Below are 11,630 nucleotides of genomic sequence, written 5' to 3' on the forward strand. Positions count from 1 at the left end.
TTACCACTTCCTGGTCATCTAGTCTTATTAACAGGATTAACATAATGCCATCAATATAGTGGGCCAATGTTTCACTGTATGTCCAGATGTCCATGTTGCTTAAGACTGTATTATGATAGTTCTTATGACAGACTGCATTAGGGGGGAGTTAACATAATTCAGGGATAAAATTTAAAATGTATACTGTTGTCTACCCCAAGAGAATGCACACTGTTTAAATACTCCTTACTGTTAAGGATGGAAAACAACTCTTTCATCAGATCAATACTTGCCTACCATGTACTTGAGGTCATGTTAATCTCTTAATCCGCTCTAGAAACCACATCTGGCACAGCAACTGCAATTGAGGCTACTACCTGGTTGAATGTGATAATTCACTGTCATCCTCAGGATCTGTGTAGCCTTTGTAAGGGTCTGACGTCACTGTAATATAATGTGGACCACCATCCTTGCATGCTTTAGGTCTTTAAGGCACGAATCTCTGCCATATTTCCTAGGATACAATATTGTTTTTTATTTCCTATCTTGGCAGGCTGTGGGGGGAGCTATTCAGTATCCTTCCCTGCTATGTTCTTATCCCATAGGCTCTGGAACCTATATGAGAGTTTGGCCAACTTCTAATTATGCTCATCACAATTATACTTTTGGCAACTTGGGAAATGACACTTGGCACTGTGAGCCAGACCTAGGCCAGGACATTTATGACCCTATATACCACCATTCTAAGAGAGGCCACTATGACACTTTGGGTATCAATGTCAACTTGGACATTTTGCCTACAGCCTTCAAAATATTTGGTTATTCCACTTTTCCCAATGTATAGTTTTGAGAGCAAATGATAGGTACCTTTGGAGAAGTACTAGGGGATTCATTAACACATACTATGGTGTTACATGGTCCTTCCTGAGGACCTAGTTTCACTTTCAATCACATGGTCTGAAATCAAACCGTTCTAAGTTTAAAAACTAGCTCAGGTCTGAAAACTAAAGGAAAGGACCACCTTTTTTTTTTCTTTCCTAACTGGAATAGCTGCCTTCAACCTCCTAAACATCCATCCTTGATTTCTCTTGGTTGTAATAAATTGAACAATACTTCTGTACACTGCCCATCAATTTGCGTCTAAGGAAATCCTACTGAATCAACCATCTAAATATCATTCTGCAGGTCAGGACCCTCCAGGCAGCCATTCTAACCTTGTGCTAATCATAATTCTGCCCACCTTCCTTCTGATAGTTAAACCTCACCAGGTGGCCTCTATTTGGGGATCCTATCATCCCCATTGCTATCATGGAACTCAGCTCTGTAACTTTATCTGCCACTATCTCCAGAGGCCTGTAAAGAACATCCACCATAACTAACAGTGCTTTGCGGGGCCATATTGAGTCTGGGGAAAACGAGAAAATCAGAAATATTGATCCTGTCTTTAAGATTTGGTATCTTGTTCATATGGATTTTTCTGCATTTTGATTTTTAATATTTTTTAATTTTAATATTTTTATATTATTTAATAATATATTTTAAATATTTTTGAGAGAGAGAGACAGAGAGAGAGACAGAGAGAATGAGCAGGGGAGGGGCAAAAAGGGAGGGGGACAGAGGATCGAAGCAGGCTCTGTGCTGACAGCACAAAGCCCAATGCAGGGCTTGAACTCAAAAACCACGAGATCATGACCTGAGCTTAAGTCAATTGCTTAACCAACTGAGCCACCCAGGTGCCCCTGCGTTAATTTTGATTTTTAAAAATGTATTAGAGGATTATTTATTTATATTGGTTACTGGACTTTTTGGTACTCTCTTAAATTTTGCACCTGAGGCAAGTACCTCATTCACTTCATCCTAGTCTCAGTCTTATTCAGTGATGCTGGTGCCTCTGTCACATTCCTTATTACTTTAGGGAACAGAGTATCCTCTGAGCCTTCCCATGGAACATAACTGCTGAGTTTTCCGGCCTTAGCATTGAATATCTACTCTAGCATAGCTACTTCTTTGAGTCTTTTGATCATCCCTTCATCCACCATATCCCACAGTAGTCCTGCCATTCCTGCCACTTAATGTGGGCCATTACTTTCTCTGAGTTTCTAAGAGCCATCCTAGTAGAGTGTTAGCACTGCCTTTCCAGATTCTTGTCAGCGTATCATATCATGGGATGTCAGGGATTCATATCATGCTATCCAATGTTCTGCTATCTACCCCTGCCCCTTGATCTAGGACACTCAGAATTTAGTTCCTTATGCCGTCTTTCAGCTACGGATGGTACCTATTGGCTTGGTCATTTAGCTCCTTTGAGGTGTCCCTTTCCATCCTTAACAGGTCCAGAATTTTCTTGGCCAGGTAGAGTATGATTTAACTGCAGCTACTGGTCTGGGATCCAAGATGGAAAGTAAGGAAAGTTCCTGAGCAGGGTACCTGTCGTCTTATAAGTCAGAGGTCTCTGTATATTCCTCAAGCAAAGACAGAGGACTAGTTTTTTTAACAGGGACTTGACTATATAAATGTTGATTCATTTTTGAGAGAGAGAAAGTTTGGGCGGGAGGAGGGGCAGAGAGAGAGGGGGGCAGAGGATCCAAAGCAGGCTCTGCAATGACAGCAGTAAACTGATGTGGGGCTCAAACTCATGAACCATGAATGAGATCATGACCTGAGCTGAAGTGGGACACTCAACCGACTCAGCCACCGAGGCACCCCTACCCAGAGATTCTTAAAGGGAAGACTGTGTAAGAAGTAAATGTTGGCAAAAATCACAAACTATAAAAATCACAGATTATTCCAAAAAAGAAGGAAAGAGTTTAAGCATAAAGATGCTAATATGAATAAATACAACAAGTCCTGGTAAAGTTAGACTTTAACAAAAAGGAGAAAAGATGAAAGGAGGCCTACATAAAAAAATAAATCAGGAGCTTCTGGGTTGGTGAACACGTGGCCACTAGAGAGAGTGGCACACTCAGCATGGAAACCCTGATTCCCTTCCCACATACCTTGCCCTATGCAGTTCTTCCATCCAGCTGTTCCTGACATATCCTTTTATAACGAACTGGTACTCTAACAATGTGCTGAGTAAAGATGCTGAGCAATGTGCAATACGCCTTGAAGAACTGCAGCAGGGTGATATTATAGCGTGATTGCCTTATCTATACATAAGGGTCTTGTTTGTAGATCTTAAAGGCTGCACCAATGGTTTGAGATAAACAGATCTTGCCCTGGGCAACCTTTAGATTAAACATCAAATTTCTTTTTTATAGATTTTGTTGTCGTTTGAAGATGCTTGAAAAAGTGAAAGGATATGAAGATCCGTTACTAGAAAAACAAAAACAAAAATGAAGGCATACTCAGCCGGAAATCTGAGGTCTCTAAGATTCAGCAATAGAGAGATGGACAAACATACAGAACAGAGTAATATGTATACAAAGTACACATGGGGATTTAGAAAATTCTGCACATCCCTTGATAGTCATCTACAAAGGTAATATTGATAAACATTTTGTATTCAGATGCCAATATTAACTGATTTAAAATTTCATTTGTTATTAAGTTCCCTAAAGCTGTGCAACTTCTTAGGTTTTGATTTGTTTTTTAGTTCAGAGTCTGTTTTATTTCCCCAACATCAGGTTTCTGCACACCTCTTCTTAAATTGAAGACCACATAATTTACTTCTTATACCTTAATGTCTTACGTGTGAACCCAATAAATGTAACCAAGCAGTAACACATTCTCTGAGTGTAGACCATAATCGCAAGTTTTTATTTTTTTTCCCCCATGAGTGGAAAATACACTTCTACATAAGAAAGCTAAAACGTTAATTTTTAAAATCACATATTTAACAATATCACAATGCAGTCCAAAGAGTAAATCAAGTGATATAATTACATTATAATTAATTAAATCTAAGATTATCTACTAAATTGCAACTTATTAAATATATTGTTTCCTCTTAAATGAAACTGCTAAACAGTTTGTCAGTAATGAATCATCTTGCAACTTTTTTTAAAGCTATGCAACTTTAAAAAAAATACAAATTACCAACTTTAAGTACTTCCAGCTACAATAACTTTGTTTTGACTGGTTATTTTTGTTTTCTCTTTTCATACAATTGTTTTATTGTGCTTTGCAATCCCCAGGAAGTTTTCCCACATTTGGGTGGGGGGAAAAAGAAATTTAAAAAAAAATTTATGTTTATTTTTTGATAGAGAGACAGAACATGAGCAGGGGGAGGGGAAGAGAGAGAGAGCAGGGACAGATACAGAATCTGAAGCAGGCTACAGGCTCTGAGCAGTCAGCACATAGCCTGACACGGGGCTGTAACTCACAAACAGTGAGATCATGACCTGAGCCAAAGTCGGAAGTTTAACCAACTGAGCCACCCAGACACCCCCCCACACACACAAAAAAGAAATTTTTAAGTGGCAGAAACATAAAAATAGTGTAAGGAAAGCTAAACACTCAATGAGCTGAGGCTTTTGGCAAAATGTTAAAGAAAATACAAAGGCCTTTGTTTGGAGCAAGAATAATGAAATGAGTTCTGTTACCTCAGGTAGATGGCTCAATATAACAGAAGACAAAGTGCACTCCCTGATTCATTTGTTTCTTTCTTTTTTGTTAAGAAAAATAATCCCAAAGGTAAAAGGAAAAAAAATATAAGAGGGAAATAGGCTTAATTTAAATGAAATAAGGTGACAGTACTAAGAAAGTAACTGATGGCTTTAAGTGAGGGAAGGTGCCCTGGCCAAAACCAACCACATCCCAGGTGGCAAGAGAATTTGCTAATGTAACAAAAGCATCTTTAGGAGCAATCTCAACAAAATATACTACTTGTGGAGGACACAAGAGCTGAAAAATCTGAAACCCACATTCTACGCAAACTGACTAAAGAAATAATGTTTCAGGGGCACCTTGATGGCTCAGTTGGTTGAGTGTCCAACTTTGGCTCAGGTCATGATCTCACATTTCATGAGTTGCAGCCCCACGTCATGCTCACTGCTGTCAGACTTTCAGCACAAGGTTTCGATCCTCTGTTCCCCTCTCTGTGCCCCTTCCCCACTTGCGTTGTCCCAAAAATAAATATTTTTAAAAAGAAATAATGTTTCAAAAAAAAAAGAAATAATGTTTAATACCAAAAAGAGAAGATAGAAGAATAGAAACTATGTCTCAGATTTTTAAAATGGTAATCCTAGTATATTTTGCCTATTGTTTTCATATATTATAGAAATACCACAGAAACCATAGTATTTCAGCTGCTTTATAGTCCAGGGCTGGGAGAAAGACTCATAGGAACAATTATAATACAAAGTGGTTAGAATAAATATATTTGTAGGATTTTAGAACTGTACAGAAATATCAAACCATGCTATATGTAGCTATATATAATTCCTGGGGTGTGACTTTCTGGATATGGTGACACTGGATCAGTTTCATAGGATGAAGAAAGAATTAACCAGGTGAAAGGGAGTAGAGGAGATGGAAGTGGGAATAGGAAGGAAGAGTCTCCAGGAAAAGACAGCATAGGCAACAAACACCACCGGGTCTGTAGAATCTAGAGGCAGTTCTGTGACTAGATGCCACAGTGTGTGGCAGGGAGTTGCAAAAGGAGAATTATAGGGTTGGATAAGAGGCTGGTCATATAACTAGGATGATCCATTTTCTTGATAAATTCTGAGTGCCCTAACCTAAAAATCTCTGAATCTGGAAAGCTGAGAAGAGCCCCTAAACTATATTGTTACTTTTTGTGGCCCTTCCTGGGTATTCAGTTATCTTCTTTTCTCTTGTTTACATTTCTGGTTTGAATAACTTGCTCAAGTTTCCAATTTTGACTCACTCTAATTGAGCTGTTTTAAAAATCAGTTCTAATATTTTGGTATTACAGAGTGGCTGCTTCATCTTTCAAGAAGTCATATAATACAAAGCAGCTTTCTTTAAAAAAAATTTTTTTTTACATTTATTTATTTTTGAGAGACAGAGTGAGACAAAGTGAGAGTGGGGGAGGGGCAGAGAGAGAGGAAGACGCAGGATTAGAAGCAGGCTCCAGGCTCTGAGCTGTCAGCACAGAGCCTGACGCGGGACTCGAATCCACAGACTGTGAGATCATGACCTGAGCCGAAGTCGGAGGCTCAACCAACTGAGCAACCCAGGCGCCCCAAAGCAGCATTCTTTTAAAAACTTTTTTTTTAATGTTTATTATTTTTGTGAGGGAGAGAAAGAGAGCGAGAGAGCGTGCACGAGTGGGGAAGAGGCAGAGGAAGGGAGACAAAGAATCTGAAGCCAGGTTCTGAGCTGTCAGCAACAGAGCCTGATGGAGGGCTTAAACTCACAAATTGTGAGATCATGACCTGAGCTGAAGTCAGACACTTAACCAACTGAGCCATCCAGGTGTTCCTACAAAGCAGCATTTTGAGTCAAGGTCAGAAGATAAGTGTTGACTTGTTGGCCATGCTGGTTTCTAGTGTGTGCAAGTTACTTATTTTTAAACTGTTTCCTATGTTCTCAGTAAGGCCTCATTGCATCCCATTAGATGCCCCATTATCAATCGATGCTTCCTCCTTGGACACCTGAGTCCCAGCTCCGTGGAGTTTGGGAATAGGAGATATGTCACCTTTATGCTTCTTAGGCACTATTATCAGCCGAGCAAGCACTGGTCTCCCCTCAGAGATCTGAGTCCCAGTATTGTGGGACCCTTTCACTAAGTTTCTAAGTTCTGATAGCCCAGAATTTTTCCTTGTTCCCTCAGTAGGAGGGGAGTATGCAGAAAAGTCAGGCTTGCCTGCTATTCTTTGAAAAACTTGCTTACAAGGTTGGCCTTTGGCAGGCATTTAAAAACCTGTATTTCAGGTAAGCTTTCACCATTCCCAGAATTGATAAGACTGCCTCACTGTGCCCAAACTGTGAAAGCAATATGGTTTGTGGAGTCTGGAATTTGGGTATACGACAGTCTCTAATGAGCTTATCTGGTTGGCAACATTTCACACATGTGGTCAGAATGTCAGAAGTAAGCATATCCTGTGTGATTCTACAACTTCACAGGGAAAGGACCCTTGGAAGTTTTACCCGGTTCCCCTAGATATCCCACATGCTCCTTTTCCCTTTATTCATTTTGCTTTATATCCTTTTGCTGTAAGAAATCATAGCTGTGAGTACAACTATATGTTGAGTCCCATGAGTCTTCTCAGCAAATCACTAACCTACCAGTGCAGTGGTCTTGGGGACACAGAGTGGTACTTACTTCTTGTAGTCACTACTGCTTTCTTATAGCAGTATCCACTTTTTGTCACCATAGTTCTGCAACCCCTGTTTAACAACATCCCTATATTAAATTTTCTGTTTAAAATAACTCGTATAGTTTTCCTGACTAGTCCTTGACTGACATAGCCAGTGAGTAAGGGTAAACTATCTAGTTAATGCCTTTCCATAGTTTAATTTCAGCAGCAACTAACATTTGTAATAGCACTAACCTCTTGTAATGCAGTTCCTGATTCAGTAAAGGAATGTGTTCTTTCAACCAAACATTTTCATGAAGATAATCCCTGTATAAAATTATTTAGCATACTGGGAATACTATTTTGCTGATCAAAAAGGTATATATAATGAGATTAATTTTAAAATTTTTGCTTTATTTCAGGAAAAAATATGTGATGTTTAGGTAAAGGTTTTGTTCTGTGGTTAAAATTCACCCAATATTCATTTGATTGGAGAGTTGATTATAAATAGTATTGGCACAAAGTCATAACCATCTCTATTTACCTGAAGCCTTTCTGGTTCTATTCAGTCTATATTCAGGGTTCTGAAATGAGCAAAAGGTCAAACAAAGTGAGATTCTAAGTGGAAGTCAACCAGGAGGATTTCATTTGGCAAAATCACATGAAAACAGAAATTAAATATGTGGGTATACATACATATATAGTTTTATTATGGAAGATTTCAAACATCCATGAAATTTAGATATATTATTATACACTCCCCATTTACTCATCATCCAGATCAATAATTAACAAATGATCAATTTTGTTTTATCCATTCTATTCCTTCACCCCCTCCCTCATTGGATTATTATTTTTTTAAGTTTATTTATTTTTGAGAGAGACAGAGACAGTGTGGGTGGGAGAGGGGCAGAGAGAGAGGGGAGAGAGAATCCTAAGCAGGCTCCACACCACCAGCACAGAGCCCAATGCAGGGCTCGAATCCATGAAACCGGGAGATTATGACCTGAGCCAAAACCAAGAGTTGGACACTTAACTGACTGAGCCACCTAGGCTCCCCCCTGATGTTGGATTATTTTATTTTATTTAAAAAAAAAATTTTTTTTCAACGTTTATTTATTTTTGGGACAGAGAGAGACTGAGCATGAACGGGAGAGGGGCAGAGAGAGAGGGAGACACAGAATCGGAAACAGGCTCCAGGCTCTGAGCCATCAGCCCAGAGCCCGACGCGGGGCTCGAACCCACGTACTGCGAGATCGTGACCTGGCTGAAGTCGGACGCTTAACCGACTGCGCCACCCAGGCGCCCCAAGGATTATTTTAAAACATATTACAGACATCATATTTCACTTGTAAAATCCTCAATATAAATCTTTACTGAAGTAGAGATTCTACTTTAATTTCTCATGCTTCTATATGTCTTTTTACATTTAGTTTGTTCAAAACAAAATCCAAACAATGCCTCTTAAAATCTTTTAAATCTAATCAGTATGGATGGTAGCTACACTTACAGTGAAATATATCATAATGTATAAACTTATCCAACTTATTTAATATAACACTGTGTGTCAACCATACTTAAAGGAAAAAAAAAAATCTACCTTAGTCCCCTGCCCCCTTCTCCCTTATTTGACATTTATTGAAGAAATTGGGGCATTTGTCCTATAAAATTTCCCATCTTATTTGGCAGATTGTATCTCCATGGTGTCATTTAACATGTTCTTCTATCCCCTGTATAAACTGGCTTATTTGAAAGCTTCACCAGATTCAGATTCAACTATTTTGGCAAAAATATTTAATATATGATATTGTGTCAAATATATTTTTGACAGCATAGTTGGTTTGGACTCTAAGATATTGCTTCCCACAGGTGTCTGCTGAGTTTTAATTTATTGCCAATCTTTTTACGTTGGTAGACCATTTAACCCCCAATTTACAGAAGCACTGTCATCTACTGAAACTGAATGGAGTTTATTATCACCTTTAAGCTTATGACATTATTTCCTTTACTGAGAAGATGTCATCTATTACAAAGATTCTTTTATTTGCCTTAAAAGTTTTTTTTTAATTGGGGGGTCACCTGGGTGGCTCAGTTGTTTAAGTGTCTGATTTCGGCTCAGGTCATGATCCCACATTTCATGGGTTTGAGCCCCACTTCGGGCTCTGTACTGACAGCTCAGAACCTGGAACATGCTTCAGATTCTGTCTCCTGCTCTCTCTGCCCTCCCCCACTCATGCTTTTTCTCTGTTTCCCTCTAAAAAATAAACATTAAAAAAATTTTTTTAAGTTTTTTAAATTGGGAAACTATTCAATTGAGTGACCCAATTCAGTAGGTATTTTCATATGTCTGAGAAGAGTTGAATGAAAAAATGTTTGGTGAATTTAATAAAAGAAAGCCTTGGGGCATCTGGGTGGCTCAGTCAGTTGAGCGTCCAACTCTTGATTTAGGCTCAGGTCATGATCCCAGGGTCATGGGATCCAGTCCCACATTAGGCTCTGTGCTGAGAATAGAGCCTGCTTAAGATTCTCTCTCTCTCCCTCTGCCCCTCTCCCCAACTTTCACTCTCTCTAAAATATATACATTTTTAAAAAGTGTTGGGGCACCTGGGTGGCTCAGACAGTTAAGTGTCTAACTTTGGCTTTGGCTCCAATCATGATCTCACAGTTAGTGAGTTCAAGCCCTACACTGGGCTTTGCGCTGATGGTGCGGAGCCTGCATGGGATTCTCTATCTCTCTACCTCTCTCTCTGCCCCTCCCCCACTTGTGCATGCATGTGTGCTCTCTCAAAATAAACAAACAAACAAAACCTTATATTAAGTACTTAAGCACATCATGTACTGACAAGTATGTTTAACAGGTCTTCCAGTTAACAATATCAATAGTTTGAAATAGAATTTAGTAGGAGGTGGCGGTGTAATGCTTATATCTCCTAGACAACTGGTAACAACTGGTTTTTGAGCAAAGGAGTAATATGATAAAAATTTGTTTTAAGGAAGACATTACTGGAAATATTGAGGTCAATAATAGCAGGGATTGTATATTTGAAAGTAATTTAATACAGAATCGTTTGGATGCAGCTATACACCACCTCAACAAGTATGTTATGTGTTGTATTGAAAAGTGTTTGATAAACTTTGTAGCTAGTGATTTAAACTCGTTCCACAAAGCATCTAGTAAGGGATGACTGCAATGAACAAAGCAAGAGTAGAAAAATAATAAAAAATGACAAATTCCCTATCTCATTATTTATATCACCCCCAAAATAATCATATATACACACAGCAGCTGAATATTTTAGTTAATGTAGATCAGATCAAGTCACTATTCCACCCTCAAGCTTTCATGACTTCCCTGCACACTTAGAAAAAAATCCAAAGTTGATACCATGGCCTCCCAGGCACTATGATAAAGCCCTCACTATCTCTAACCTCATTTCTTACCATGCTCCTCCTCACTCACTGTGATCCAAAGCCCTTGCTCTTCATAAAACAAGGCAACATTATTTCTGTTTGGGGCCTTTGCACTTGCTATTCACCTGAAGTTACTTTCCTCCCAAATACTCACATAGTTAATTTCCTCACTTTAGGCCTTTGTTCAGTATCACCTCCTGAGAGGTCCACCTGACCACCCTATATAGATTAGCACCACACCTTACCCCTGTCCACCTCGTTACCCTGATTTTTTTTCTATAACACGTGCCCAATTATTTGTTCATTATATTTAATCAACTATCTCATTTGTTCCTCAAAACCATATTCAGTAGGTAGTACTACTATCTGGTTTACAGGACATTGACATACAAAGATTAAATAAGGACCTGGGAACAGAGAAGAAAAGAATGTCAGGACTTGATGACTGACTGATTCCTGACATGGGTAAATTAAAGCAAAGTTGTCTGGTTTGTCTGCACTATGGGAAACCCACACTATACGTGAACACCAATAAAAATGTTGGCCAGACAAGAGGAAGGCAAATAGAACTGAGTCTCTTCCCTAGGTACATGACCTTATGTTGCCCTCGCAACAATTTCATGGGGTAAGCACGGCAGGTACTGTATTAGACAATCATTAAACAGCAAGACTGACGGCCAGACTTCGCAGCCAGGAACGATGGCAGTCCGGCTCAGCACTCACCGGTTTGGACAGTTACGTAACGAACACCCAGAACCTCGAGCTTTCTCCCGCCCTTGGACTGGGCTCACGTGCCGAGCCTCACGACCTCAAGCAGCGCCTAAGAGAACGGTGGCGGTTGGCGAATCCGGAGAAGAGTTCCAGCGCGGGAGGTGGGGTGAGAGGTCACGATGAGTCTTACGTAAAAGGCGCCTTAGTGCGCGGCGGGAACTGGAGCTCGGCCAGGAAAGAGGGGTGTGTCCAGGCGGCCCTGCGCTCCCTTTGATTGGCTGGAAGGATGACGAGGCATTTACAGTCGGCCTTACGGCAGCGGGA

At 39.7% G+C, this 11,630-nt stretch overlaps 1 protein-coding gene across 3 annotated transcripts in view; it reads right to left on the bottom strand.

Moving 5' to 3' along the window:
- The window catches only part of SF3B1 (splicing factor 3b subunit 1), a 59,561-nt gene extending 47,938 nt beyond the window's left edge, over positions 1-11,623 (bottom strand). Inside the window, exon 1 of one of the 3 annotated variants that reach the window (XM_043577391.1) lies at positions 11,319-11,623. The gene's annotated coding sequence lies outside the window, so the exon portion shown is untranslated. The remainder of the gene's footprint in view (positions 1-11,318) is intronic. The other 2 variants (XM_043577393.1, XM_043577394.1) reach the window with 2 other exon arrangements.
- Positions 11,624-11,630: the final 7 nt, after the last annotated feature.

This window comes from Prionailurus bengalensis, chromosome C1 (assembly GCF_016509475.1).
Source record: "Prionailurus bengalensis isolate Pbe53 chromosome C1, Fcat_Pben_1.1_paternal_pri, whole genome shotgun sequence".
NCBI classification, from domain to species: domain Eukaryota; kingdom Metazoa; phylum Chordata; class Mammalia; order Carnivora; family Felidae; genus Prionailurus; species Prionailurus bengalensis.